The sequence below is a fragment of the Pelodiscus sinensis genome, chromosome 1 (genome assembly GCF_052426305.1).
Source record: "Pelodiscus sinensis isolate ZL-2025 chromosome 1, ASM5242630v1, whole genome shotgun sequence".
In the NCBI taxonomy this organism is placed as follows: Eukaryota; Metazoa; Chordata; order Testudines; family Trionychidae; genus Pelodiscus; species Pelodiscus sinensis.
The window spans coordinates 101,208,937-101,227,237 of NC_143052.1; the positions used below are offsets into that span (position 1 = coordinate 101,208,937).

Below are 18,301 nucleotides of genomic sequence, written 5' to 3' on the forward strand. Positions count from 1 at the left end.
GCGTCCTCCACAACATTGTGGATAGGAAGGAGGAAGCCTTCCTACCTGGGTGGGTGGCAGAGGCCGGTTGCAAAGGGAGACCCTTCAAGCAGACACAAACAGCTGCCATCCACTGGGCCTATCAGTTGGGGGTGCATATCCGGAAGGAGAATTTCTCTCAAGGACCCCAGTAACTCTCCACAGGGCCTCCCCGATAGGGACCTGGGCCTTGCTCCAATATCCTTTTTCCACCCAAACCCTCTGTGACAGACCGGGCCTTGTCTGGGCACAGCTGAGGGCATCCGCTCAGGAAGAATTGCTCAAATCCGGGGCTCCTTACAGCCCCCAGACTGGTGACCTCTCCAAATAGGCCACAAAACAGTCTCACAGAGCACTTCAGCTGCCTGCTTGAAGTCTCACGAGCAAAACCCCTCCGACACCCCAGCAATATCCGTGCCCCAGATGGCCCCGGGCCTCATACACAGGTGAGGGGGTCCTAGCATCCAATCCCACCTACCCCGAACAAGTTCTGTCCGGTTCCAAGAAACCAGCCACAGATCCCTGGTCAATTTACCCTCTGGATCTTACCCACAAATCACGCTAGGCCAATCCTTTAGAATCTAAAACTAAAGGTTTATCATCACAAGAAAGAAAAGCCTGAGAGTCAGGTTGTTAAAGAATATTACGTTACATGCACCGAATCTCCCAGTCCTTGATGCAGGCTCTAGCAGAGATGTTACAGCTGCTGGTTTAAAAGTTCTTGTTGCACATCCTAGCATCAGGATGGGTTCACAGGTCTTCCGGGCTCTTTTATCCCTGCAATGCTGCCTCTGGGATGAAGTGCTGAGCTGAGAACAAAATGGCCTCTTTATACCTCCTTCCTGGCCTCTTCTTGTATGCAGCAGATCACCTGGTCAGAGGCCAATCTCTGTGTTTCCTGCTGGCTGCTCTCAGGTGACAGCCCCCATTCTTTGGGTGTGTCCTTGGCCCATCAAGTGCCATTGTCCTGCAGGGCCTGGCTAATCAGCCTGTCCACAGCAATGCTTAACCACATTCAGAGAAATATTCAGCTTCCACACAGATTACAGATTCCTACCTACACACACAGACATTATACACTCACATAAATAGCGTACATAAGATCAGCAAACAATAAGCTCCCATTCAAAACCCCACATGGCTCCCTTTTATACCAATTTCTGGGGCCAACACCCCCACCTAGGGGTGCAGCAGCGATCTGGCTGCTTCCCTCCAATTCGGTAATGTGACACCCTCCCCTTCCCCCCTTCCCTGTACAGTCAATAAATACACCTGTTTTGATTTAAACATAACAAACTTTGTATTTATCTTTCAATAAAAAAGATGGGGAGGAGGGGGGCTCAGAGCTGGGAGTGGCATGGGGAGCAGCTAGAAGTGCCATCTTGGGTGCGGGGACCTTGACGAACTTGGGGTTGGGTGGGTCCAGGGTAGTAGGAGGGAGGCTGGAGTAGGATCAGGGATGGCAGGGGTCAGGGGGAAGGGCATGGGCATCGCTTGGGGAGGGGGCAGAGGCATCACCTGGGAGTAAGAGGAGGGGAAATGGGCATAGCATGGGGGGCAGGAGCAGGGACAGCAGCCATGTGTGCCATCATTACATGCACGATGTCCCACATGTTGTCGCCCTGCCACACAAGCTGGTCCCACATGCGGGTCCATCATTCAGCGTCCTCCAGGACCTTCTGCACCAGGCTCTGCTGCATGTCGTGTATGATGCCCACATGATGCCTCATCAGGTCTTCGTGGACCCTGGAGTGCTTTCAGGTCTCCCAGGGTCAGGCGGCTGTTTGGGGTGGTGTGGCTCACCCCTCAGTGATGGCTGCTCCAGCTGTGGAGAATAAAGAGGGAGAGGTGGTCAGTTATCCATGCGACACTGTCTCTGAGGCTGTGCCCTCCTCTGTGAGCAGTGAGCAACAATCCTCGGGACAGAGGACTGGGATGTCCCAGGAGCAAGACCATGTGTGGCCTGCACCACAGGCCTTGCCTCACAGGGGATCCGAGGTGCCCAGGGGACCATGATGGCCGCTCTCCCGCCCATCGACAAGCAGGCAAGGGAAGTGTCCAGTGACAGTGGGATCCCATGGGGGAGGAGAGGTGCCTGGAGCAGCCTGGCCCTCCCTGGGGCCTGCACACACACCTGCACCTGGCAGCACTGTCCGCGGGAGTGGGTGGTGCCTCACGTGGGCAAGGATGCCCGTGTGCTGTGTGCGGCACTCCTCGGTGTATATGGGCTTGTGCCTGCACCCTTGGTGCCCGCCTGCTTCCAGCGGTGGCTGGTGGTGGGAGGGCATCTCCCCCTTCCCCCCAACCCCCCCCCCGCCCCACGGCCAGACATGTATGTGGCCTCCTCTGAGCCTGTGAGCAGGATCCCAGGGATGCTCAGGGGCTGCTTCCAGAGGCAGCATGGTGCATGCTGGTGCTGCACTTGGTTCCACATGCATGGACTGCAGCATGATGTCCAGCCCAAGCAGGCCAAGCGAAGATCGCACCCCATCCTCTCTGAGTCTGCCTCCCCTGCCTTGTGTGTATGAAAGAATGAGAACACTCACCTGATGATCCCTCCCCACTGTCAGATGATGCCTGAGACATGTCCTGGCCCTGGGGTACCGTCGCCAGGGTTAGCGTGACAGTACTTGCCATGTCCTCCTCCTCCTGCCCCTCTTCCTCCTCCGCAACCTCCATCCGGGAAACAATGGGCATCTCAAGGCCGGAGTCCACCACCATGAGTGAGGAAAGGGCTTCCCCACCCCCCATTATCTGGTGCAACTCCTCAGGAGTGGGGTCCTGCCCCGGAGCATGAACTGTGCTCCCTGGCCCTTGCATAGCCCTGGAAGAGCCCCTTAACTTTACTCCAGTCCTGTTCTAAGGTCCAGGAGGAGGGGTATCCCCACTCTGCCAAGGCCTCGGCCATGCACCCATAGATTTCAGCATTTTGGCATCTGGAGCAGAGAGCCTGTAGGGACTCTTCTTCCCCCCACAGCTCCAGGAGGGACAGGATCTCCACTCCAGACAAGGAGGGTGCCCACTGCTAGGTACCCCTTGGTGGGTCCTGGGAGCCCTGGTGCTGCTCCCTGCAAGGGCCAGGGGAATCTCGGGGGCTTGTAGCTGGGCCATGGTTGGCAATGCCCTATGGCAGGGAGAGCCTTGCAGTCAGATACTGCTCCAGGGCTGGCTTCCTGCCACAAAGCTTGTCCAGGGTGCCTGCAGCTTTAAGAGATGCCAGAAGACAGGAACTATAGAGTTCGGATTATTTTGGATGGAGTGGACACTAGGGCACCTGTATTATTTCCTGGAGACCTCTTCTTTCAAAAGAAAACCCTTTTCCCCGTCCACACACACCTTTTCCTGAAAGAGCTCTTTCGGAAAAAGGCTTCTTCCTTGTAGAAAGAGGTTTACCAAAGTCGAAAAAAACCCTCCATTCTTTCAACTTTTTGTCAAAAGAATGTGATTGCAGTATGGATGTAAGTGAAGTTTTTTCTGGAACCATTCCTTTTAGGTCGCAGATCTGAGGAATACTCCCAGATTCACTGTTTAAGACCATTTTCACCCGCATCACAACAATAGTTTAATCTTGCTGTGGGGAAAAAAACCAAAACAAGGCAGAAAAAAATACCTCACCCAGAAACTTTTTGAAAAACAACTATTTTTTCATAATTTATGTCTCTGGAACCCCTTATTCAAATGACAGTAAATTTGGTTCACTCCCACTACACAACAATCCCACAAAGCATAGCAAATTTCAAGAAAATTCATGCATGCAGACTTTAGAGACATTAGAAGTGTCATCTTTTGAACCAGGAGAATAGAGGACTGATGGTGAGAAAGGGCTTCTCTCAATACATCCCAATGGAAGCGCAGGCAGCTCTGAAATGTGGCAAGTTGCTCTTTCATCTCCAAGTGATGTTCTTAGCTGAGTGACAATGCACCATGAAAATGAGCACGGCCTGAAACAATAGCTTTAAGACCTGTGAACTGTTCCGTTGATTTTAGTTGTCCTTCTGTGCTTTTGAGCCTATGAGATGCATGAAATACATGAATTCTCAGCATCCCATTCAAAAGGGAAAGGCCCCTTAGAATTCAGCTCATGTACCACACACACACGTCCAGATCTTGGCACAGATATGGGGGCAGCAAGTGGGGCTCAAACACATGCAGCCAATACCATCTGCCCTTGGGATGGACCTGGATCCTGGGCTAGGACAGCAGGATAGGGACCCTCTGAAGGTAGCAAGATGGGGTTGGTTCTGGAGTGGTGTAGGGGATACATTTGCCTGGGGAACACAGGGTTGGGGGCTTGAGTGCCACCCACGCAGCCAGACAGCTGCCCTGGCCCTGCAGTACTCCTGAAAGCAGCTGACATATACAGCAGTGGCAGGAAGCTGGCCCTTGAGGCCTTGTCTCAAACACCTGAAAAGAGACAAGGTCTCCCACAATTCAGCTCATTTGAGAGGAGTAAAGAGGGAGGTGAGACCCCCTAAATGGGCAAGTATGGGTGTCATGCAATGCTGTGAGTAAAACTTGACAGTTTGAGATCATTTTCAACAGTAACTCATCAATAATTCGATCATTAGCTATGTGAAAACAAATGAAAACCTACAATTTTGTTTGAAAAATGATTAATTTGGTCTTATATCTCTGAAATCTATAGCTGAAATAGCCCCAACTTTGGGTCACTACATTTGAGGCACACCAAATTTCAAAGGGATCTGATTAATCAGATTTTTTTACAAGCCTGAGGGAAAAAAAGTTAGACTTAAAAAACAACAAATGGTCTGGTAGCATTTTAAAGACTTACAAAACAAGTAGATGGTATCATGAGCTTTTGTGGGCACAGCCCACTTCTTCAGATGACCAGTGCTGGATGTCCAGAACTAAAATAAATAGGCGAGAAGCTGGTGGGGGGAGAAAAAAAAGGGAGGGGACAACAAGAAGAGGCAGTGGGTATAAAAATATCACAGAGAAGGCAGAGCTGGAATGTAACAGGAAAAACAAATAGTCTATAAGCACCTAAAGACTGGATAGTCAAAAGAGGCAGATAAGAACCATTAGTAGGCAATTAGAGAAGAAGAATACCAACAGCAGATACTATACAGACAAAAGTGACAAGGAGTCCTGTGGCAGGAAAGCTTATGCTGCAATACATCTGTTAGTCTATAAGGGTACGTCTACACTACAGCGCTAGTTCGAACTAACTTAGTTCGAATTAGTTAATTCGAACTAAGCTAATTCGAACTAACGCGTCTAGAACTAAAAACTAGTTCGAATTAGCGTTTTGCTAATTCGAACTAGCAAGTCCACATTGAGTGGACCCTGAACAGGGCTTAAGGATGGCCGGAAGCAGTGCCGGCAGGGCATCAGAGGAGGACTTAGAGTGTGGAGATGCTGTCTCAGGCTAGCCGAGGGCTGTGCTTAAAGGGTCCCGACCCCCACCCCGGACAGACAGTTCTAAGGGGTGCCCCGCTTGCAAAGCAGTCCTGGCTTGGATTGCCCAGAGTACCCACACTGGGCACATCACACCACTCGGCCATCAGCCCGGCTGCACTTGCCGCAGGCTGCCATCTGGGGAGAGGGGGCAATCGGGGGGCTGCAGGAGAGCTTCCACCCCCAGAAGCCCGCAGAGCCAGCCCAGTCCTCCCCATCGGGGGCTCGTACCCCATTCCTTCCTCACCTCCTTCCACTTACCCTTCCCTAGTCCCCCTTCTTATTGATGTACAAAATAAAGATAACGTTTCTTCCAACATTGACTCTGTCTTTATTGAACAAAACTGGGGGAGACTGGGAAAAGGAGGTGGGAGAGGGGAAGAGAAAGGCTGGGAGAGGGAAGGCAACTAACATGATCAGAGGTTGGGAACAGGTCCCAGATGAAGAGAGGCTACAGAGACTGGGACTTTTCAGCTTAGAAAAGAGGAGATGGAGCGGGGACAGGATAGAGGTCTCTAAAAGCAGGGGTTGGGTGGAGAGGGTGCATTCAGAAAAGTTCTTCATGAGTTCCCATAAAGAAGGACTAGAGGACACCAAAGGAAAGGAATGGGTAGCAGGCTTCAAACTAGTAAGAGAAAGTTGTTCTTCACAAAGCAAAGAGTCAACCTGTGGAACTCCTTGCTGCAGGAGGCTGTGAAGGCTACAACTAGAATAGAGTTTAAAGGGAAGTGAGATCAAGTCATGGAGGTTGGGTCCATGGAGTAGTCTTAGCCAGGGGGTAGGAGTGGTGTCCCTGCCCAAAGTTTGTGGAAGGCTGGAGAGGGATGGCACGAGACAAATGGCTTGGTCACTGTCTTCGGTCCATCCCCTCCAGGGTCCCTAGGGTTGGCCGCTGTCGGCAGACAGGCTACTGGGCTAGATGGACCTTTGGTCTGACCCAGGATGGCCATTGTAAGCTCAGGGCTCAGGGTCGGGGGTCTCAGTGGACCCCCTTGATTTTCATGCACACCTGCTCCTGGGTGGCCAGGCTGGCAGCTCTCCTGCCCTAGACGGCCACTTTCCTGTGCCTAGTGCGGAGATCGTGGACGAGGTCCACAATGTCCGCACTAGCCCAGGAAGGTGCCCGCCTCTTGCGGTCCAGGGCAAGCTCCCGGGAGCCGCCAGCCTGCTCCCGGGAAGAGGGGGTGGGCTGGGGGACATCGGGTGGGTGGCTCTGTGCCATGCCAGGTGCAGGGTCTGCTGGCTGGGTGCTGGCAGGCTTGCACCTGGCACGGGCACCGTAGCCAGCCCGTGCCCCTTTAAGGGGTCCGGGGCTGGGAGGGGGGCATAGAGTTTCCCTGGTGTTGGCCAGAGTGGCCACCAGGGAAACCTGGGGAGGGCTAGCCTCCCACTAGTTCGAATTAAGGGGCTACACACCCCTTAATTAGAACTAGCTAGTTCGAACTAGGCTTAATCCTCATAAAATGAGGTTTTCCTAGTTCGAACTAAGCGCTCCGCTAGTTCGATTCAAATTCGAACTAGCGGAGCGCTAGTGTAGCGGCTATGAATGTTAGTTCCAACTAACGTCCGTTAGTTCGAACTAACATTGTAGTGTAGACATACCCTAAGATGCCACAGGACTCTTGTCGCTTTTGCAGATCCAGACTAACACGGCTACCCCTTTGATACTAAACAGACAAAGAACCATTGGCACCTTCATTGTCTGATAGGTTGATAATGTCCCAGCCATCCGGAATCTTTATTTAATCCATTAGCATGAGTATCAAACTTGTGAATGAATTGTAGTTCCAGTCCTTCCCTGTGAAAAAAAAAAAGTTGACCTTTAAATAGAAGCCACCATACAGCTAGGGACCAGTTACCCGGGAAGCATGCCCCTTATCAACATGCTTATTGGAGTGACTGGTTAACTGGCGGGGGCCGCTCTGGCTGGACTTGGCCCAGACAGAGCAGCTCCCCTCCCCACCCACAATGTGGCAGGGTGCACAATCTGTAGTGTGGTGCGAGAGGCTTGTCCAGGACTGGTGGGAGCAGCCAATGGTACCACTCAGTAGTTTCAGTCAGGCTGGAGTAGACTCCCACCACAGGATCACAGTTAATTGGTTAAATGTTATGTTTAAGCAGTTAACTTTTAAACTGGGATTTTATATCCCTAGATACAACCTTAACTATAATTGACCTGGTATGCCACTATAATCCTGCAATGTCAATACCAGGAATTGGAAATCTGGTTTTCTGGTGCTTTCCACACACCTAATCACATCACACCACACTAAAAAAAGTTACTTAAAAAGTTACTTTATTTATGGAAAGATTTATAAGTAAATGCAAGAAAATTGATGTTCAGCATGCAATTTATTTGTTTAATCTACATGTTTGACATACTGAGTCTATGGGCAGAATGACCAGCCAGGGAAAATGAATAATGTTCTCACCAGCAGCTGAGTTTTAGTCCCTTACCTCAGGGTCTTCTTTTATTGAGCCATAAATGAAGGATCCAAGACCAAAGCAACCCATTCAGAACTGAGAGTGCCAGCTGCAAGAGACCTTTCCAGCTTCTCGACAGCTAGGAGAGGAAACAACACACCCTTCCCTCCAGTTAACCATCGCCAGGACCACTTTGCCACTACCTTAATATGCACAACCCTGATCACCCAGAGGCCAGGCAGGGTTAACTCTTCACACACAGAGGCTTCCAAAACATCTTTCTATTGTGTCACAAGTCACATTTTCATGACATTTTGCCGATATATGATTAATCTGTGTGTGAATTAGGGAACTGGATTTGTGTGAAAAGTGTAGTTCAAAGATACAGTTTCCCCACTATACTCTAATTCTCATTATTCAGGAAACATGACCAGAGGCTGCCTGTAGCTAGCACACTGAGGCCTTGTCTACACTATATGGAAGATTGTCACTGCCATGACCAATGTTCCAGAGTTCAATTTAGCAAGTGTAGTTAAGACTCGCTACATCGAACACAGAGGGTACCCCACCAGCATCTGGTACTCCTGCTTTTGCGAGTAGTAAGGGAAGCCGAAGGGACACCACCAACCTCTGCTTAAGGTAAGCCAACTCCAGTTATGTATTTTACATAGCTGGAGTTGAGTACCTTAAGCCGAGCTGCCGGATCTAGTGTAGACCTGGCCGGATATGGACAACAAAGCCTGAGTAGAGTGGTGAGTATGGTGCCTGCTTTGTATCACACAGGCAGTGAATTCAACTCTAGCTGTACATATTGGTTTAATAACTTTTCCCGTCAATCCCAGACATTAGTTATCCTTACTACTCTTCCAAAGCATAGGAGTGAAAAAAGATACAGTAACTGAGTCAAAACATGTCATGCCATGTTTCTCAAGATAGAAGAAAGTTCCGTCCTATAAAGATGTATCATCTATTTTAAAAGGACAAAGACAGACAATGTTAAAATGTTAAGCATTTTATTATAGATATAGATTGTTGATTGACATAGATTGTTGAGTGATATATATTGTTGAGCAGCATGTTAGCTTTTTATCCAGATCTGAAAGAACTGTGATTGAAAAGAATCAGTACCCTCAGTCAGAGCTGAAACTAAGGTTTCCTACACTTGGAGCAAGCTACTGAACTGCACTTCCTGCCCCAAAAAAATGATAAAATTCTTAATTTTTTGTATTAATTTTATTAGTTGCACATGTTGCTAATTGCACGTATATTGAGCTTGCAAATAGATGATAGTAAAGATATAAATGAAATAATATTTTAACTTTCTAATTTTTAATTTTTCACCCCTAAATGTATTACGCCTTGGGCAAGTGCCCCACTTGTCCCACCCTTGTTACGGCTTTGCCCCCAGAACTGGATTCCTCATCACAGCAGTGTCCACCCATGACCAGAGGGTGACAGAGGGCACCAATAAGTCAGTTCGCCCATACAACCCCTAAATAAATATAACAAGGAGTCAGTTATCCATAATCAAATCACTACCATTCTTCCTTAGCACAAACCCATATCAATAAGCTAATCAGAAGGGCCTCAGAAGGGATAGCTGTTGTGGTCTCTAATTTAAAAAAAAACAATGAGCAGTGCTGTGGCACATTAGAGATTAACGAATTTATTATGTCATGAGCTTTCGCTGGGAAAACCCACTTCATCAGAGGAGGATCAAGACTCATCTGATGAAGTGGTTTTTACCCACAAAAGCTCATGACCTAATAAATTTGTTAGTTTCCAAGGTGCCACAGGACTGCTCATTGTTTCTGCTCAGAAGGCTTTGGTCAAATCTTCATCATTTGACTAACTACAGAAAACTCAAAGATGTATATGCGGTGAGAAGAGCCAGGCTATGTTGCCAAGATATTAACAGTAATATTTCTAGTGTCACTGACCTTCACATCCTCCAGATTCATACCAGGTCACTGTTTCCTACATCTATAAGTCTGCTCAGTTTCTGGCTTCTTCCATGGCTGAAATTCAAAAACCATTGTGTCACACTGATGACAAAGGTGGAACTCACTGCGACACACACTATTTTCTCCTCTTAATGCTGCTGTTGTGAAGAGAAAGAGAGAGAACTCTAGAACTGTCTTGATGTAAGATAGCTCATTATTCACATACTGAAGTTTGCACCAGAGCATGGAAAGACTAAGTCCAGGCCACAGTCTCTGCTCTCAGCCTGTGTAGAAACTCTACACACAGAATGGTAATGACATACAAAGTGGCACATAACTCACCAATGGCTTTTCCAAATGATATGATGTGATTCAGTGCTAGTTATAGCATTTTCTTTACACCCCTGAACAGAACTTGTCAGTCACAAGGACAGTCCCCTTATCAGACAGAGATAGATCAACGGAACAAAGCTGAAACATAGAATGGTAGACCTACAGGCACTTTTCTTTCCTTTCCTTTGCGTCTCTGTTTTTACATTCTTCCTTGGGGAGAAAGCAGTGTCTCTCTACAGGTTGTTGCTGTTCAGGGACTGAATGTGCTATAGGTAGAGAACAAAAGGTGGGGTGTCCTGACTCAAGTTCCAGGCATTCTATCATTGACTCTTTATGCAGCCTGCTTGGGCAACTTGATAAATCTATGTAAATAAAACAGCATATGCTTGTTCCTCTGTAAAATGGGGAGTATAATTAGAGATGTATGAAAAATTCAAAATGAAGTTTTGCTCTGATAATAATACTTAACGAGGAAGTTGTAAAGCTGTACTAAGTAATGTTTGTAAACCACTTTGAGATCTTTCATGAAAAGTTCTAGAGAAGAACAAATAATATTTTCTGCCATTCCCTTCACAAAAATACTTTCTTATCAACATAATAGAGTATTTGCTTGTGCATGTTAGAAGCATAGATCATAAAGTCGGTAGGGGCCATTGTAATCTAACCTGTTGCAGAACACAAGCCAGAGAACTTCCCTAAATTAATTCCCATTTGACCTAGAGCATATATAACACCAACAGGCCAAACCTGAGTCCTCTGGAATTTAGTGCATGAGCCTCTATAGCTTGAGCTATAAAGCCAGCTGGCTCTCAGCTAAGACTGTAGAGGAAACTCATGCTTTCTCTTTATAAGTGGTTTACGTGTCATCACATGGAACAGTGAACCACCCCCAGCAGGTGTGTGGGTTACACATATATTTTAGAACAACACACAATCTTGATTTTAAACTTTCCAGTGATGGAGAATTCACTACAGCCCTTAGTATGTTGTTCCATATATACCTATTGTTTACCTGAAAGGACAGCCAATACTGGTGGTATTTGTGTATGTTTCATCACTAAATATATAATAAAACTGTATTCACAATGTGTCAAATGGAAAAATTGGATGACAGTTTAATTTATTATTCCCAATGTAAACAATGAAGTTATAAACACCCTTTTTTCTGGATAGTCTACTTCTCTCCCCAACCTTACCTCAGCAGTCTGGTTTTAAATAACAAAAAACAAAACAAAACAAAAAGAGAGAGAACTTTCTCCTTTATTTTATTCCTTCAGGAAGCTGCCAATCTTCTTGCTGTCTTTCTCTCCTTATAATTTGGAATCTTAGGCTGTGTCCAGACTCCATGCCTCCGTCGACGGAGGCATGTAGATTAGCCAGATCGGAAGAGGGAAATGAAGCCGCGATTAAAATAATCGCGGCTTCATTTAAATTTAAATGGCTGCCCCGATCTGCCGATCAGCTGTTTGTCGGCAGATCGGGAGAGTCTGGACGCGATGCCCCGACAAAGAAGCCTTTCTTCATCGACACAGGTAAGCCTCGTGAAACCAGGTTTACCTGTGTCGATGAAGAAAGGCTTCTTTGTCGGGGCATCGCGTCCAGACTCTCCCGATCTGCCGACAAACAGCTGATCGGCAGATCGGGGCAGCCATTTAAATTTAAATGAAGCCGCGATTATTTTAATCGCGGCTTCATTTCCCTCTTCCGATCTGGCTAATCTACATGCCTCCGTCGACGGAGGCATGGAGTCTGGACACAGCCTCTGTGACTTAACCAAACACTTTGTCATTCATGCTAAACACACTGTTTGGGAATGAGTTTATCGGCATAGAAATTAACTTATAATTAAAGTTGTATTAGTCACCGGGCTGTCAAAAGTGTAGAGGACATCTTCAGCTAGGTAACTAGTAAATGGCGGGATGGCACACATAGTGCTGGAGGTGAAGGTGAGTGGAAGGCATACAGATTTTTTCCCTGTTATATTCCCCTTCACATTTTAATTACATTTTTTCAGTCTTTCCAGAAGACTAATTATATAAGAGCAAGTAATTGAGCACAACAGCATTGATTCGTCATTCTGTCAGAGCACAGAACTGCAGCTGCAGTGAGTCAGTTTTGATTAAATTTATGTGTAATCATCCCAGGAAGAGTGTTTGTATGCCATTTTTACTGTACATGCGCCAATGCACTAATCAGGATTATAGAGTCCCGGGTTCGCCACCCACCCCAACTCTCCTAGGGTATGTCTACACTACAAAGTTAATTCGAACTAACGGACGTTAGTTCGAATTAACTTTCATAGGCGCTACACTAGCGCTCCACTAGTTCGAACTTAATTCGAACTAGCGGAGCGCTTAGTTTGAACTAGGTAAACCTCATTTTACGAGGACTAAGCCTAGTTCGAACTTACTAGTTCTAATTAAGGGGTGTGTAGCCCCTTAATTCGAACTAGTGGGAGGCTAGCCCTCCCCAGCTTTCCCTGGTGGCCACTCTGGCCAACACCAGGGAAACTCGTATGCCCCCCTCCCGGCCCCGGCCCCCTTAAAGGGGCACGGGCTGGCTATGGTGCCCGTGCCTGGTGCAAGCCTGCCAGCACCGAGCTAGCAGACCCTGCACCTGGCATGGCTCGAACCAGCCACCCGATGCCCCCCAGCCCTCCCCCTCTTCCTGGGACCAGGCTGGCAGCTCCCGGGAGTTTGCCCGGGACCGCAAGAGGCAGGAACCCACCTGGTCTAGTGCGGACATCGTGGACCTCGTCCACGACCTCCGCACTAGGCACAGGAAAGCGGCCGTCTAGGGCAGGAGAGCTGCCAGCCTGGCCACCCAGAAGCAGGTGTGCATGAAAATCAAGGTGATCCACTGAGACCCCTGACGCTGAGCCCTGAGCTTACAGTGGCCGTCCTGGGTCAGACCAAAGGTCCATCTAGCCCGGTAGCCTGTCTGCCAACAGCGGCCAACCCTAGGGACCCTGTAGGGGATGGACCGAAGACAGTGACCAAGCCATTTGTCTCGTGCCATTCCTCTCCAGCCTTCCACAAACTTTGGGCAGGGATACCACTCCTACCCCCTGGCTAATACCACTCCATGGACCCAACCTCCATCACTTTCTCTCACTTCTCTTTAAACTCTGTTCTAGTTGTAGCCTTCACAGCCTCCTGCAGCAAGGAGTTCCACAGGTTGACTCTGCTTTGTGAAGAACAACTTTCTGTTACTAGTTTGAAGCCTGCTACCCATTCTTTTCCTTTGGTGTCTTCTAGTCCTCCTATTATGGGAACTAATGAAGAACTTTTCTTCATGCACCCTCTCCATCCCATTCATGCTTTTATAGACCTCTATCCTATCCCCCCTCAGTCTCCTCTTTTCTAAACTGAAAAGTCCAAGTCTCTTTAGCCTCTCTTCATATGGGACCTGTTCCAAACTTCTGATCATTTTAGTTACCCTCCCTTCTCCCACCCTCTCTCTTCCCCTCTCCCACCTCCTTTTCCCAGTCTCCCCGAGTTTTGCTCAATAAAGAGAGTTTCTATTTTTGAACATACGTGTCCTTTATTTTGTACATTAGGAATGGGGGTTAGGGAGGGGTAAGTGGAAGGAGATGAGGGAGGAATGGGGTACGAGCCCCCAATGGGGAGGACTGGGGTGGCTCTGAGGGCTCCTCGGGGTGGAAGCTCTCCTGCAGCCCCCCAATTGCCCCCTCTCCCCAGATGGCAGCCTGCGGCAAGTGCAGCCAGTCTGATGGCCGAGTGCTCTGATGTGCCCAGTGTGGGCACTCCGGGCACTCCAAGCCAGGACTGCTTTGCAAGCGGGGCACCCCTGAGAACTGTCTGTCCGGGGTGGGGGTCGGGTCCCTTTAAGCACAGCCCTCGGCTAGCCTGAGGCAGCAGCTCCACGCTCTAAGTCCTCATCTAATGCCCTGCCAGCACTGCTTCCGGCCATCCTTAACCCCGGTTCAGGGTCCACTTAATGTGGACATGCTATTTCGAATTAGCAAAACGCTAATTCAAACTAGTTTTTTAGTCTGGATGCGTTAGTTCGAATTAGTTTAGTTCGAATTAACTAATTCGAACTAAGTTAGTTCGAATTAGCGCTGTAGTGTAGACATACCCCTACATATTGCCTCTCTCCTCCTTACATCTTCTTTCCTTTCATGCCCTCACAACATCTTAATCTTTGATCCTACTGTACCCACAAATACCACTATTTGGGTTCCTGACAACAGTGCAAGTCCATAGCTCACTGCTATCCAACTGACTTTTACCATTAGGATACTGACACTAATATGCTCCAGTCACTACCATTAGCTGGATGGGGCTAGTATAACATAAACAAGCAAATATTTAGAAATGTAACAGTCACCAGGCCAGATATTTTCAAAATGGCTTAAGACCATGGATACTTTTTTGAATCAATGTGTTTTACATAATTCTCCCATCTTTATAATTAATACATTAAGATGATTTTGAACACCTCTTTACTAAAGGTACTATGATCCTGAGCTCTGGTTTGGCTAGTTTTACTCACACACTTGTGGGTTAATCTTTTGTAATAGGCTAAGGACTAACCACAACTATAAATGCTCATACAGGGAAAAATTCTATTATTCTTTCCTCTCCAATCTTATTTTCTTTAGGATGAAGAGTTAATATATTATGAACAATATTCATTCATCCAAGGTTGTGGTTTATTGGAAAGTCCAAATTCTTAGCAATCTCAAATGACATTTGGCTAAACATGTACTTGGGTGAAGTTTAGACATCAGCCACTATAAAGGATTGTGGTTAGATATCACGCTAAACTTGACATCCCAAAATATAGGACGACATGGTCTTCACACACTAGATGAAAGGGTTTCCTTTTCCCATCGCTCAACATTTTCTTTTTGCAGCCTGCAAGAATTATTGGCAAAAACATTTATAGTATGTCTATGGTACCTTCTATGAGAACCTATACTGAACAAAAGCTCACACCTACAGATGATGCCTCCATGAGCTGTTCAAATTATAAATCAAAATTCAGAAGTTTTAACGTTTGATGTCAGATTGCAACCTCTCTGCCCAGGCTAGACTAATATTCACATGGACATTTATGGACAAACTAAGTTGGGGAATGGATGTGGTAACACAAGATGTCCCTTCCAAACTTATTTTCAAATTCAAAGAAGTTGAACACATTTTAAAAGGTACTTTAGATAGTCCATAAACCCAAAACTAATCAGAAGTTGACTCAAGCTTCATTGGAACTCAGAAGATAATCTTGACCAGGTTCTGAAAGCATGCCAAGAGATCCAGGCAAGAACTTTTTGTGGCAGGCTCCAATCTCTTTCTTACCTTAAACCATCTTCTGGTTTGGGTGACCTCTCATCTTTAGAGACTGGCTAATATACCTACTTTCCACACAGTGATCTTGAGGGAGCAGCTGATTGGCCTGCTTCCTCCTATGTTTATAAAGGATCACACCAGAAACCTACTTTTTTTTCCTACAAGAACAGCAAGACTGGAAAGACTCTTGTTGGACACTCGCTACTGCCTCTTTACTGGTTCTTTAAATCATTTTGGTGCTGAGACACTATGAACTATGAGATTCAGTGAAGCAGCAGAAGCATGCAGAAGAAGCTTTTCAGTTCTACCTGGAGCTGAGATCGCAACATATATAAAGAGGATCATGTCTGTACACCTAAGATGCTGTTAGATGTGGTACGGTGAGTTAGTAGGTGCAATTTTTCTTCAGAATTAGTATTAAACCAATGTTCCAGCTTGATGTGGAGGGAGCATTATGTTATCAGAAGAGGTATCTTTTGACTTAGACATAAAAAAAAGGTCTTTACCACTTGTGGTCATTCTGCAAGTGTAGATGAATATTCCTGATCTTACAATTTTGACTATATACTCTGATTTAGGTAAAATTACAACTGCATTCCAGTTTCAAATGGATGAGGATTGCTACATTTGAGGCTTGATTCTTATTTACACTAAGTCTCCTTTATATTGTTCTGTAAATAATAATTTATAGTTGGTGCACTTCAGTGGTGTGTGAAGTAATGGCATATAAACAGTGTCTAAAACCTAGAATTAAAAAAGCATATTATACATGGCAAATAAAAATATTGTCATTATCATTATGAAATTTACTGGGATATTTTATACAGAAATGAAAATGGGGGGAGGGGACATTGTTTATTTTGTTTTGCTTTCTTTTTGTTTAAAAGCAGTATCTGTGTTTTAGAAAAATCAGTAGGTGACACGGAGTTAATCCCAGTGGTCCAACATTAAAGCTATAAACTCACTCTTAGCTCAAATAAATTCTCTATCTTTTCTTGTCAGTTTGATTAAAAGCTCATGTTCAATATAACTGATGTTCAGGAACATTAATTTTCCTTTGAATAACTGACAAAGGAGACATTTCTTTAATGTTAATCCAAAGGGCATAATGTTACAATGGACTCTTTGTGATGCACTAAAACAGATTTTAACCCATTCTTATCTCCCAAAGCCCTTGATAACAGCCAGTACAATACCTTGCCAGTCCAGTGTACACAATCAGTGGATTAGTGTGGAGCCCTGGTATTCGGCATAATGGATGGTCCGAATAAGAGAGGCAGACCCCACAGAGAATGGGGTAGATGATATAGCAGATTGGTGCGGAGCTAGTCTACAGAAACTAAGCCACTCCGCACTGGACAGGGAAAGATGGAAGGAAATAGTGAAGGAGGCATTGGACACCAACAGGCATTGAGCCATGTTTGTTTATGGTGATGATGAATTAGCTATCAACTCTCGGTAGTTGTTACTTTAGTGAGGAGAGGGGTATATCTAATCTCTCATGGGACCTGGAAGGGTTGTAACTGGCTCCAAATTAATCAATCTGAAATACAGACTGTGCTAGTCAAATGAAACAGTGGTGTCTCAGCTCAGTGAGGATATATGCTCCCCACAGTAGTCAATGTTTGTTTAGTCTCTGGATTCTACCAGAATCATCATTCCTGCTGGGGGCCTAAAAATGGCTTCTTTCATATTCACCTGCGTGTGCAGCATGGATACCCCTGCACTCTAGAGTAGAGAAGTGGTATTGTAACCATTTTTATAAATGAACTGAAACACAGCATGCATGGGCAGCCAGTATGTCAGGCAAGGAAAGGCACTGCCTTCCCAAACTACCAGCCTGGCCCCGCCCATACTCCACCACAGAACGCCTGCTGTAGCGCCTGCCCTCTCTGTGCTCCTGGCTGGAGAGGTGTGCGGTGTGTGGCCCTGCCTCCCTGTGGGAAAGGCAGGGAGGAGGCAGGAAGGACAGAGCCAGGGTTGGAACTAGGGGCTTGCCTCTGCCAGCCCTATGTTCACCAACCACCTAAGCAAGGCAGGATTGAAAGACACAAATTTTCTAGCAGAATTATGAAAATAAAGCTTCTATTCCCAAACTAGTCCGGCATCTTAACCATAGGAACATCTGTCTACCCAACTGGCATACGCACTAGAGAGAGGATGACTAAGACACTCAGGCTGTGTCTACATTGGCACCCTTTTCCGTAAAAGGGATTCTAATGAGACACTTCAGAATTGCAAATGCCGCGGGGGATTTAAATAACCCCCGCGGCATGTGCATGAACATGGCTGCCGCTTTTTTCTGGCTCGGGGTTTTGCCGGAGAAAAGCGCCAGTCTAGACGGGATCTTGTGGAAAATAAAGCCTTTTCCGGAAGATCCCTTATTGAAAGTAGGAATAAGGGATCTATCGGAAAAGGCTTTATTTTCCGCAAGATCCCGTCTAGACTGGCGCTTTTCTCCGGCAAAACCCCGAGCCAGAAAAAAGCGGCAGCCATGTTCATGCAAATGCCGCGGGGGATATTTAAATCCCCCGCGGCATTTGCAATTCCGAAGTGTCTCATTAGCATCCCTTTTACGGAAAAGGGTGCCAATGTAGACACAGCCTCACTGTGTCCTGTTGTCTACAGGGCACAGTTAACATTTGTCTGCTTTAAATAAAGTTCCATCTGTTGTTGTACCCTGAAATTGTGTGTCTTGCTTCATTCAAGTAGAACCAGGAGTTTAGCTCAAAGGAATTCATCATGTCTGAGTCCTCACTGGAATAAAATCCCCCACCCTCCCTTTTCCATTTTCCTTCAAATGGAAGGAAGGAAGCAGCTCTAGCAGAATCAGTTTGTCAGCTATCTTGC

At 46.6% G+C, this 18,301-nt stretch overlaps 1 long non-coding RNA gene across 1 annotated transcript in view; it reads right to left on the bottom strand.

Annotated features, from left to right (window-relative positions):
* Positions 1-400: 400 nt before the first annotated feature.
* LOC142830937 (uncharacterized) overlaps positions 401-18,301 on the bottom strand; it is a 31,075-nt gene continuing 13,174 nt past the window's right edge. The window contains exons 3-6 of the long non-coding RNA XR_016350599.1: positions 9,801-9,878; positions 7,894-7,999; positions 7,130-7,234; positions 401-4,907 (exon numbers count right to left, since the gene is read on the bottom strand). This is a non-coding gene — a long non-coding RNA (uncharacterized LOC142830937). The remainder of the gene's footprint in view (positions 4,908-7,129; positions 7,235-7,893; positions 8,000-9,800; positions 9,879-18,301) is intronic.